Source organism: Bicyclus anynana, chromosome 1 (genome assembly GCF_947172395.1).
Source record: "Bicyclus anynana chromosome 1, ilBicAnyn1.1, whole genome shotgun sequence".
In the NCBI taxonomy this organism is placed as follows: Eukaryota; Metazoa; Arthropoda; class Insecta; order Lepidoptera; family Nymphalidae; genus Bicyclus; species Bicyclus anynana.
In genome coordinates this window covers 1,520,887-1,533,759 of record NC_069083.1, presented here as the reverse complement: position 1 = coordinate 1,533,759, position 12,873 = coordinate 1,520,887, and the positions used below count along the sequence as shown (strand labels likewise).

At 35.4% G+C, this 12,873-nt stretch overlaps 1 protein-coding gene and 1 non-coding gene across 2 annotated transcripts in view; both read left to right on the top strand.

The window, feature by feature from the left end:
- The first annotated feature begins 8,056 nt into the window (after positions 1–8,056).
- On the top strand, positions 8,057–8,129 carry Trnaf-gaa (transfer RNA phenylalanine (anticodon GAA)). Its single transcript has one exon. It is a non-coding gene; the product is annotated as a tRNA-Phe (tRNA).
- A 1,569-nt stretch (positions 8,130–9,698) lies between these two features.
- Positions 9,699–12,873, top strand: part of LOC112050965 (rho GTPase-activating protein conundrum) — a 96,806-nt gene continuing 93,631 nt past the window's right edge. The window contains exon 1 of the mRNA XM_024089382.2: positions 9,699–9,831. The gene's annotated coding sequence lies outside the window, so the exon portion shown is untranslated. The remainder of the gene's footprint in view (positions 9,832–12,873) is intronic.

Below are 12,873 nucleotides of genomic sequence, written 5' to 3'. Positions count from 1 at the left end.
ATGGGTACGATGTGCAAGTTGTTGGCGGCACAGCGTACGGTGAAAGGTGCGCAGAATAGGTTGCGCACAAAAACGTAACGCATGTCATTTCATAACTTATTGGAGTTTACTCCTTAACAATCGATTTTTCATTTATACCCCTCGGTACGTTTTTTGTGCGCAACCTATTCTGCGCACCTTTCACCGTACGTAGCCGCCATAGCGTGCACATGCCTAGCGCGTCCGCACGCACGTGCACGCTGTTGGCGGGCGCGCATGCAGCGCTGCACCTCGGTTGCGCACCTTTCACTTTTCAGGCGTTGCTATTGAAAAGAGTAAACTCCATTCGTGCGACGGAGCTGACACACTTTTTTATTTTTTTAATTTGCGCTCAACCTAAAAGCACTATGTAGATTCTGCAGAGGTAGGCTGCGCAGAGTACAAAAACAACTTCAGAGCGGTCTAGAAAATTGGCACCAAGACTAAAATACAAAAATTCCAAACTTTGCATGCTCCAATGACGTTTCATTAAAATAAAATCTTTTTAACAAAAAAAAATCAACCAACTTCAAAATCATAAAATTAACTAAAAAGCGAAAATAACATCGTATGTGTTACCTTCTGATCACTTTGTTGGTGGTGCCAAACCAAAAAAAGTGGTGTATTGATTAAAGCCGTTTCTGAACGAACTACGGGAATCACAGTGTTGGCACCGCCTTCAAAGTGATCAGAAGGTAGCACATACGATGTTATTTTTCGCATTTTAGCTTAATTTTGATTTTAAAGTCGATTGAATTTTTTTGAACATAGCGTAGCATAGTGAACGAAAACGCAATTTCGATATTTTCATTTTAACACGAAATTACTGAACCGATTTTAATGAAAATTAAATGGAATCCAATTCCAATCTATATTCTTTCAAACAAAAAAAGAATTTTCAAAATTGGTTAATAAATGACAAACATTAAAAAAATAATACGCCTCGAATTGAGAACCTCCTCCTTTAGTTTGAAGTCGGTTAACAAAACAACACCATAGCCTTCTGTATTAGGCACAGTGGCGTCCGACCATTGTTCGGAAATCCGCAAAAATACCGAATCGGTGGCATTCGGCGTGAAATCACGGTCAATGGCGCGTGCGCCATGAGTCGTGAGCCAGCAGTGACGCACGACTTTACACCTTATACTGCCAGTCCACCGATGCGGAGCTAGGCAGCGGAGCCGAGAAACGGAGAAATATTAACCAATAGGATTGCACAAAATCTCCGCTCCTCTTAAAGGACTTGCGAGCTAGTTTCAAAAGTCATATAAAACAGGTAAGCAGTACGGGGAAACGGAGCACGTCTGCAACTCGGCTCCGCATTACTTTCTCACTTCGCTCCGCAGCCTCGCTCCTCCCCGGTGGACAGACACTGTACGTAACTGCGCTTCACATTATTTCGCTCCCTCGCTCCGCTTATGGCTGCGATTTCGTCCGTGCCCGCGTAAGTTTGTTATGTTTTATACCCCGGAAACCGTCTCTAGGCGGTAAGTTCTGGAAATCCATTCAGTGATGATAGCTGTGTTAATAGATCAGTCGGTAACTGTTGCGCCATTTATCATGGAAGAACAATTCAGTTTTATTTTAACTACCTTGTGGGTCCAATGGTTAGAATGTGGCTTTGGATCATGAGGTTTGAGTCCTGAGTCAGGCAATAAAATATTGGGCTTGTCCAGCAGTGGACCTCTATCGGCTTATGATGATGAAGATAACCACTTATACAATTGTAGGCAATAGATTTCCATTGAACGGCATTTGATTTGATGGGATAACTAGACAGCAAATACAAAAATTGGCATTGATTTGACATATTTTTCATAAAATTTAGTTGTCTACGCATACGATCAAGTTAAATGCAGTTGCCAATCAGAACCAGAATCAGAGAACCTGAAAAAGAATGTTTGGCACTAGGATCCTATTGGACGTGATAATTATTCGTACATGATTCACCGTCCAATTAAACCCTATCGTCATCAACCCATATTCGGCTCACTGCTGAGCTCGAGTCTCCTCTCAGAATGAGAGGGGTAAGGCCAATAGTCCACCACGCTGGCCCAATGCGGATTGGCAGACTTCACACACGCAGAGAATTAAGATAATTCTCTGGTATGCAGGTTTCCTCACGATGTTTTCCTTCACCGTTTGAGACACGTGATATTTAATTTCTTAAAATGCACACAACTGAAAAGTTGGAGGTGCATGCCCCGGACCGGATTCGAACCCACACCCTCCGGGATCGGAGGCAGAGGTCATATCCACTGGGTTATCACGGCTCTTTTTAATTAAACCCTAGCCTTCAATCAACTCTGTTCCGGGTGATCCTAAACACAATCTCTACGCTGCCAAAACTTGGAAGGCGTTTGACATTGCCGTCAATGACATACGTAGCACACGTTCGTGGCAAAACTATTACGGAAGATTATTAAATAAATCACACGCACGATTATGCATTTAAAACTAATTGACGATCACTAATGAATCGAACTTTTAAAACCTTAAACGATTATGTAAAAATCTTCTCTAAATCTCAAAAAACGCTTGACGTAAAAAGATGAAAGATTATGTAGTTTGTAATTAGTAGACGTTCGCTAACAAGGGATTTTGCGACAGGGTCGAAGTAGGGTCTAGGGGCGAACGAAATCAGAGGCATCCGTTAGTAAAATATATGTCTAAATAAGCCAAATTGAAATAAATGTATTTTGAATCATGATTTTTTTTGAATTTTATAGCTGCGCGTTACCCAGTGGTTAGCCTTATGTACCTTCGGAACAAATGGGTTCAAATCTTGGTTGTTTCTTCCAAGCAAATTTAAGTAAAAATGTATGTACCCCGGAGTGAGGAGGGGTTATACCTCCGTGCCTCGGAGAGTATCTGATAAAGTTATAATGTTTAACTCAATTCGCATTCGAGCACGGTATTGGGAGACTCTTTAACCCGCATGTTGGGTCTAAGTTCCATATTCCCTCTTGTGTAATAGGTCCCTCCTGAGTCTTTTATAAAAAAAAATCCTTTTTGCAGTTTTTTAAAAGTATGTTGTCTTTTGATTACTACTAAGATAGTATATGTTGTAAGGTTTATGGTTACTTAACAAATGCTAGTAGGTACTTATAATATAGTAAGCAGTAAAAGTACTACAAACAACAACCTCCCAAGTAAACTGCACAAGTGAAAGTGCATGTATGACAAAGTAGCAGCTATTTCGTATTTCGTACATCATGTTTACTATTACTATACAACAAATCAGAAACAAACAGAAACACAAGACCTCTCTCTACCTATTTAAGTCTATTATTGTTATTATGTTTCCTACGCCATGTAACCCAGAGAGGAGAAAACGGAAAATGATCGAGGAAGATTCCGCAATGGCATACAAATGGGAGGCATGGGAGAACGGAAGCGATCAATTAATTGAACTAACCGTGTGTGTCGTAATCTGATCGTGATGGCGTTTACACGATAGCCGATACGATATCGTAAAGATGTCGTGTATCGAATATTAGATATCTGTTATATTTTTTATAAGTGTTTTATAATTAAGGTTTGTTGTTGATTAATTCACTTGACTTGTTTTAGTTATACAATCTTCTTTCATAATCGTACATCTTGGACGCTCGACGCTTTCTGTTCAATGCTGGAGGAGCATTGAACAGAAAGCGTTTTGAAAAGCAAATTGCTTTTGGCGATTGGCTGAATTGTGAGAACACTATAAACAGAAACAATAGCGAAACATTTTAGCTAAATTAATTTTTCAAACTAAGACTTTTATGTACCTACATGAAAATCCTTTCAGTGTTTTGGCGGATTAGTGTTAATACACTGACGGAAAGAAATATAACACAGAAATAATGATACACTGCACTTTGCACCCACGAATGGCTGTATAATTATCCAAGGGGTGTTAGGGGGAAGCTAGTACCAGACAATCACCTTATTTATACTGTAAAGCCTTATACATAATTATGTTTGTAACTTCACACTCTGCAGACTAGAACTCTAGAATGTTGTGTGACGGCAGAAATAAGAATGGTGGCTCTTTCCCTTACGAGCTCTGGCATAAAGAAATAAAGAGCTGTATGATATTATAGCTTGGCAACTTCGTTCGTAACACTCCTGATGGTCTGCTTGGGCCGGGAGGCGTGTAGCGATGAATGAAAAACCCATGACCTCACTTCCCCGCACGCACGATTTCACATCCGCGCAGTCTTTCCCCTCGTCGCCCGCATATCATGTTACGAACTTGCCTGACTATAATATCGTATCGAATAGTGTAAAAGGGTTAATACGCAATGTTACGGTGACAGGTTACGTCAAGCAACGAGCAGGGTAACGCAATTTCGTACTTGTAGTGCTTACTAAAGTGAACTTTGTATAAATTACACGTCCTGCTTCGTCAGTGAATGTAATAGTACTGAAGTTCAATGACCTGGACAAGGGAGATATAGGTTGCAACATCTGCTTCATTGAATGGCACTTATTCGTATGTTGGTATATTTAAGTCCCGGTTAGGAGAAAACCACCAAGTGGGTACCAAGTTTTTTTAATCAATGGTTATGTAGCAATTTTTCGATGTTATATATTGTTTTAGCTAGATGGACCGACGACATAAATAACCGAAAGACTGACAATAATAATATCCTTCAAAATGTTGACTACCTAATAGAAGATTTTGATCAACAGAAATCTTAAAAGACACCTTTTTAGTAATCGTAACCAAAGAACCAGCAGCATTCGAAGATCATTAATAAACATATTATATCATACCTACTGTTTTTGATTACCTACGATCATAATAAGTAGTAAAAAAAATTGTATAATTCGCTTTTTTTAGTTACTAAAAGGGCCTCCATTTAGTTTAGGACGGCGGTGACCATCGTACGTACCACAGTCCACAAAGTAGTGCCTCCATGTTTATGTACGAGTATAAATATCAAGCAGCCTCACTGGTATAGGTAGATTGTGATAATCACTGGGTCTTGGTCTGATTAATTGGCACATGAGGTTTAACACTTAAGATTAGAATACAAAAATTTGAAAGTTTAATGTATATGGTGGTATATGCAAGTGAAACATTCCTTAATTAAAAAAACCAGATAACCCTAAAATAGCCACGACTCCCAGATATTAAAAATCATGACGGTTACAAAAATCGACATAGGGCCTATTTGTTCTGCGACCTTTCTGTGGTGTGGGCAGAGTACTTTCAATGCAAATATTACAAACGTTGTGACACGACATTCGGCATTAATTTACATATAATTAGATTTACTGATTTAGCCATTGTCTGGCACAATACGCCATTATTTATTTCCCCATTCCTTTCATTTCATTCGCCTCTGGCAAATATTTAAGAAGCAATGCAAGATCTTAAACGTAGTGGTATACTTATATTTCTTCATGCATTATGTCCTTATTTGTTAATTATTTTTTACGAAAACTTTGCTTAATTTTAAGTTAGGGTGACCAAATGTTCGCAGGTAGTAAACGAGAGCAGGTAATGCAAATAAGAGGATAGTCAATATTCATGAGGCAGTTTGAGTAAGAAGTAAAACTTTAAATAACCACCTAACTTATACTTAGCAAATTAGGACATTATAAAAAATGGAAAATATTCTTAAAAACAAAAAAAGAATTTTTAAAATCGGTCCATAAATGACGGAATCATCGCTGGACATACATAAAAAAAAACATACATACAGCCGAACGTAGAACCTCCTCCTTTTTGGAAGTCGGTTAAAAAGAGAGAAATCAGGCAACGAAGAAGTAATTGTTTAAAAATACACCTACCTGAAAAACTAATTTTTAACTTTTTTTGTAAAACTTTGTTAGTAACACCACAAAACTAAGTAAATAAAACACTGCAATATCACCCCTATAATAATAATCCGAGGGTCTAGACCGATTGCTTGGGAACTGAAAGGTCCCGCAGAGGGAGGGTTAAATATTTTTTATAAGTTTTTAACAGTGTTTTGTATATTTTGTATGTATAACATTGTTAAAAATTTAAAAAAAATGAGAAATAAATAAATGAGAGTTAATTTCATCCGAAGGTTGCGTCTTTACATAGAAACGAAACGATATTTCGACTGTGTACTTACCTACGTAATACGTATGCACGTATATTGGTAGTAGAGTAGTGTCGCTTCCTTACGAAACTTCCTAATACGCGCGCTGAATTTCGACAGTGCAGTTTGCTAACAATGACATTTGAAAACCTAATTCTAGGACGTTCCGTGAGTATACAATTGATGTAAAGGATTCCCTTATACATTTATATTACAGAATGCAAGCAAAGACGGGTCGAACTTCAAACCTCGGGTGGTCCTGACAAATGTTGTGAATAACCTTTATTTGACATTGGTTTTCTTATTTTTGTAATCCGCTTCTGAGTCTGCTAAAAATAATATAATAGGGATGATGACAGTTTTTTAATTTGTATATAAATTAAGAGTATACTAATAGCAAAGCAATTTTGTAAAAGTAACAAGGTATCTGCGATCATTACTTTCGGAGCTACAGGGATTTAAAATGACAGATTTGCGGCGCTGCCGCGGATCCATGAAAAACGATCCATACAAAATGGCACGATTTAGTGACGTCGTTGGCTCGCTGATCGTTAGGTTTGTATGGGCGTTCAAACAAAATTACTAATATCTTTGTTATTTGTGCGTTTATGTTTATAGTTCATTTATTGAAAAATGTCATATTTAATGCAAGGAAGCTAAAACTGTACGAATTTTCATCTAATAAAAAAAATTTAATAGATTTTAAAATATTATAATCTTATTTATTTTGCAAATATCCAGACAATCTTTGCTTTTTATGTATAAATTAGTTAACATTGACCTTATTTACCCGAATGTATCATAAAAATCAATATATTCAGTCATCATCCCCATTACTATACTATATGTACCTACCTAATATAATTATAGGTGAGTCTTGATTTAGTTTAAGCATAAAAGTATTTTCATCTCCCATGGTTTCTAGTTTATTAACCGCTGGCCTTGATCAGGGCTTGGGAGTCAAATGACGGTAATTTCGATATTAAATTTGCGGAACAATCCGTCATCAGACCGAGTGGCTCCATTAAACTTGCTCGATTGAAAACCCACCTTTGTTCGAGTCACGGTGTTGGTTGCAGGCCGACATACAAGTCTATAGGCAACGATATTTTATACTATAGACATGTTACGTGTCAACAAAATCACCACATAAAGTAATCCGAATTTAGCTCCTCCACTGAGCGCACACAGGCACAATTTTGTGTTTACTTACGTTATATATTTATGTATAAATAGTTTTAACACTTCCAAAACACACAACTCGACATTATAGGCAATATTTAGGTATTATTTTTTTATATAACTTTCGTTGTTTACTATGCGACTAAATGAAATTAAGACAATTTTTCGACAAGAAGTTTCGACGAGTTAGTGACGTATCTAATAGTATAAAATCTTTGTCTATAAGTACATAATATTACTATGTGAACTTTATATTAGCTAATAAAAACAGCGGTCCCATACAATTTGACTGATATTACCTTTTTAAAGTGTAAAAATTTTCATAGATATGGTCCGTAGAATAAGAAATAATTATTTTTTATATTCTTTGTATTCAAAATATGTAACAATACTTCCAACAATATTGTTTTTAATTACTATCTTCTTTTTGAATTTTATTCCATAAGTAAAATTATGGTATTTAATGGATTTAAAAAATGTTTCAGATATTATATTTTACAAAAATAATAATAAATAATGTTTTAGAATTATACTTTTTCATAGATTGGAACTACAGACAGACACTTTATTCATCATATTGTATTGATGTAATGATTAACTCGATGTCACGCTAATTGAGGTGACAATAATTTTGCATATTCGTTATCATAAATGTATATACAAGTGCTCTGATTATATAAAATCATAATACCTTTTTATCATCATCACCAATTATTATACATATGAGTATATAAACAAAAATATTTTTATACATAATATACCAAAAGTTCGTTAATTTCACAATCTCCTTCACAGCCGAAATAGCTCAGTTGGGAGAGCGTTAGACTGAAGATCTAAAGGTCCCCGGTTCAATCCCGGGTTTCGGCAATTCTTTTTTATATATATTTTTACATATTGATTTAATATAGATAAAACATTAAAAATTAAGTAACTTCTTATACTCAACTACTAACTAATTTATTATGGTATATAATATTTGGTTTACGTCGTGATGCATGAACTCATGATTAAGCCTCCCGTAAGGATTTGAATATAGTTGGTTTTACTCCGACAACAATAACCTAAGTTTATTTGCGTATCAACTATTATCATTTAACTCTCCTTTTAAAAAACGATTGGTTTAAATTTTAACTACGGTCCGTGGCAGCTCGCTAGACGCCACTACCACAGTAAAAATTTATACTAGCAGTATTGTAACTCGGCCGTATTTTTGAAATAAATACCTACAGCCGCGCGGTACGTAAAGATGTTTGCTACTGTATGCTAATACTAACCTTACAGTCAGCCTGTCTGTACTGTCCGGCGCATGTACGAGTAAGTGCTCAGTAGCGCACGGCACCTGCAGGCATTGTCTCGGTGTCACTTGCGCGCTTTCACTGCGCGACGCGCCTCGAGCTCGCTTTCTCGATGTTAATATTCGGCAAAGCGACGACACCTACCTTAAAATAGAATTATCGGATGACCAGTGTTTAAAAGGAGTTGCTGACTTTGTCGATGATGAAATCAATTTCAAATGAAATATCCCAGTCAAATAAGGACTTGTATTCAGTGGCGTAGCGTGCTTTGAGACCCTGTATCGAAATTAGCTGCGGGCCCAAATGTCGAGTAAAGATTTCTCACAAAAATACATGCTTAAAAAAATATGACAGTGACATAACCTATTTTGTAAGATGTTTCCAACAATGAAGTGGGGGCGCACTGGACCCGTTTTTTATACTTTTGTAATTTCAAAAGTCAAAACTCTACAGTTTGTTTACGTTATTTTTTTCCGGAAAGCACCAGATACATCAATACTGTATATACTCGTACATAAGGTACAATAAGATGATTAAAAGTAGTGGCTGTCCGTGATTTCAGACTATGAAAAAAAATGAATCTTAAAACATTCTAATATTAAGTGAGATTGTGGTACTAATTTTTGCTTTCACACGTGTAGCTCCGCTCCTGCTTGTTCTCGTATGTACACATTTATTTTGGTTATCTAAAAGTTGTCTCATAAGTCTCACAAAATCTTGTGTTTGCGTCGTAAGTCGCCATTATCTCGGTTTGTAAAACTCCAATAATGTTACTATTTAGTATAAAAAAGTATTGTAAATCATAAAATTAGGTACAATTTTTTTATACGCCCAACCGTTTTTAAGATAGAGGGCAGAAAGTTATAGAAACAAAAATGTGACCTTGAATAACTTACGCCACGAGATTTTATGAGACATTTGAGCCAACAATTAGAACACCAAAATAAAGGTGAATGAGTTTGTAGTTGTATCGTCAAGTTTGCAGCTTATTAGCTCTCATTCCGAGGTTGACCTCTATAATTTGCTTAATTGACTGGGCTAAATTTTTATTTCGTGTATAATTTCGCAGGATCACTCAAAAATATTTATAAATAATTTAATTATGCTTCTTCGACTTAATACTTTCGAATATACATCGAGAATTATTTGAATAAGCAATTACAATTTTACTATGTTTGTTACAGGCAAGATACAGCACGTCGTCTACAAAGACTGATAGGACGTATGTAAGAAGCGAGAGCCGTACTTCGTGGAGATACTTGAAAACTGAATGGGTGAGTAGGTAGCATCGTTAAGTTTTTTTTTGTATTCTTCACAAGTTAGCACTTGACTACAATCTCACCTAATGTAAGTGATGATGCAATCTAAGATGGAAGCGGGCTAACTTGTTAGAAGGATGAAAATCCACACTCCTTTCGTCTTCTACACGGCATCGTACCGGAACGCTAAATCACTTGGCGGTACGTCTTTGCTATTGGATTATATGTGTGTCTGAATCAAGGACATTAGAACATAAAAAGTCTGTAATTAAACGTAGCAATTTTAAAAATAGGAGAGCTTATTCTTATTAGGCAAGATGTGTAATTCTTGAATTTAAAAAAGCGGTTCGAAGTTATTTTCACGTTGCAGGGGATTATCTTTGTGCACTGTAAATGTATGTAATTTAATACAAATAAAAGATTATTTTTGTTCTGATATTGTTAAAGTAGCCAGAGCAAAATATATGGTAACATAATAAAATAAATACCAAGTTTGCCCTAGAGCAATATCACTTCGACGCAACGCGATATAGCCGCAGGGCGTTTGTTGAAACTATTTCAAAAGATTATTAAAAACTATCTAGCTACTTCACAATATTCGCAGTCCTCATAACATTTGTAATAAATAGTTTGCAAGACTGTCCGTATTTTGTTTATCAACAAAATTTAAGGTCTCCTACGAACGCTCAATTTATGTAATTGTTTCGTCTGTTGTAGTTATTATTTTAATACAATGTTTATGTACACTAGTGCTTAAAATATACTTACGCAAAAAGCCACGTCACAATTCAAAAATACTTGTATAAAAGACATGCAATGTCAGTAATAGATTCAGTTACATAGTGTATCGTACTAATTTTGTACCCAAGATTTTTGTACTCGGCTGAAAAGAAAAAGGAACCAGGTTAAGGCGGTCGTACGTATCGACGCATCGCATCAAACGGATTTTAGTATTTTTTGTATAGAAAGTCATACAAGTGCGTACACGTTCCATCGTACGGATGCCATCGAACGGATTTTATCTATCGTAAAATTAAAAATCCGTTTGATACGATACGTCCAACACGTACGATGCTGATCTTTGGACGCTTATTATAATCCTCTGCTAGGTGGACCGACGACATCAAGCGACTAAAAAGGCGCTGCAGGATGCTGGCGGCTCAAAACCGAGGTATTTTAAGTCCTTACAAGAGGCCTATGTCCAGCAGTGGTCACCCATCCAGTGATGACAATGATGGATGAAAAGATAAAGAGCGTACCTATTATCTTCACACTTTCCTAATTCGATAAAGATTTTCCGAACATTTAAAACATTGTCTTATGTCTATAAACGCAAGTTTGTGCAAAGCCTAATTGCATTAGCAGCTGTGTCCAATTGGAATTGTTTACCAAGTTTGAACCTTGCGCCACGAGTCAAGGCTGCTACAATAAGTCAGCCGATCTAGTGTTCTCACTACGACTACGACATCATGTTTCTTGGCAGCTTATCATGGTGATAATAATTGGGAGAAAACTTGATATTTAAATTACAATGGTTCCAAACCCGCCTTGGTCCGAAAAGAGCCCACAACAAACTCAGCTAGGTTTTATTTTATGTATGTAAAAAGAAAACCTCTTTAATATTATTTCTTTTTGGTAATTTACTTTTTTTTTCATGACATTGTCACATTTGAAATATTCGATATATTATTATTGACTTAACAGCAAAACATTAAAATTTTTATTAAAATATAAAGTGTAAAAGTAAATAATAGCTTTGAATGTTGTTTTTATATTTTATTTATAGGTAAGTTTTAGTTTAGGATTTAATTTAATAATTTAATGTAAAATATTGTAAATAACAATTATATTTTATTTATAGAAACACAAACAAGCTTTTATTACTACTATCACATTCATGTGAAATAATTATCATTATAAAACAACATTTATTAACTATTTTACGAAAAATGGAGAAACTGAGGTTTGATTTTGAAGTAAAACCAACAAGTGATGGAAAATCAAACGCAATATGTGTAACTTCGATTGCCACACCTGATGGTAAAACTTTCAGTATACCAGAGGAATTTCAGCCGGTAAATCTCCACCAAACAATTTATAATACTCCAAACTTTATTAAGGTAAAAAAATCCTTCAATAAAAGATACCAAACGAGAAAAGTCTGGATAACCTTAACTAAGGAAATAAAAGATATTTATTTGGATGCGGAGCAAAATGTACAATTTTATGATTTTTATCTCGAAGAAATTCTAAACTATTCTGAAATTATACCTAGTAGTTCACATGGAGTACTAGAAAAATTGTTAGAAAAAATGCTTGAAGAAAGACAAAACAAACCTGAAAACCAAAGATTTCATGATTGAAAAATTCAATGGTAGAAACTCAAATGCTTATCAATGGCTAAAGGATTTTAATAAAGAATGTGAACGTTTTGACATAAAAGAAGATATAAAGAAAATTAAAGTTTTAAAAAATTTTATGGAGCAATCTAGTGTCGATTGGTATAGTTGTATGATAATGAAACATACAATAGAATCAAAATGGGACAAATGGGAAAAAAGTTTTTGTGAAACATTTGCAAACAAAGGATTGTCACCCATTAGATATGCTCTGTCCTTTAAATATCAAACAGGTTCATTACTTGCATATGGTTTAAAAAAAGAAAAACTTTTACTGGAAGTAAGGAAATCAATTGATACCGAAACACTTATTGACCTTATAGCGGTTGGATTACCGAATTATGTGGGGGATCAGATTGATCGAGCAGCTTTAAAAAGTACTGAGGATCTTTATTATGAAATTGGGAAATTGGAACACCTTGTAAGAAACAATAAATATGATAATAAAAACAGTATTTGCTCTGACACTAAATTAAATAAAAAGGAACAAACAAAACCATGCCCCATATGTGTGAAAGAAAAAAAGGGGAAACGTTACCATTTAATAGAAAATTGTTGGTTTAAGGATAAAGATAAAACAGGAGTTGTTAAAACTGTAAATAACTCTGAATTGGAAGTTGAACTGAATGAAGAGAGTCCAAAAAACTAGATGTGCCAC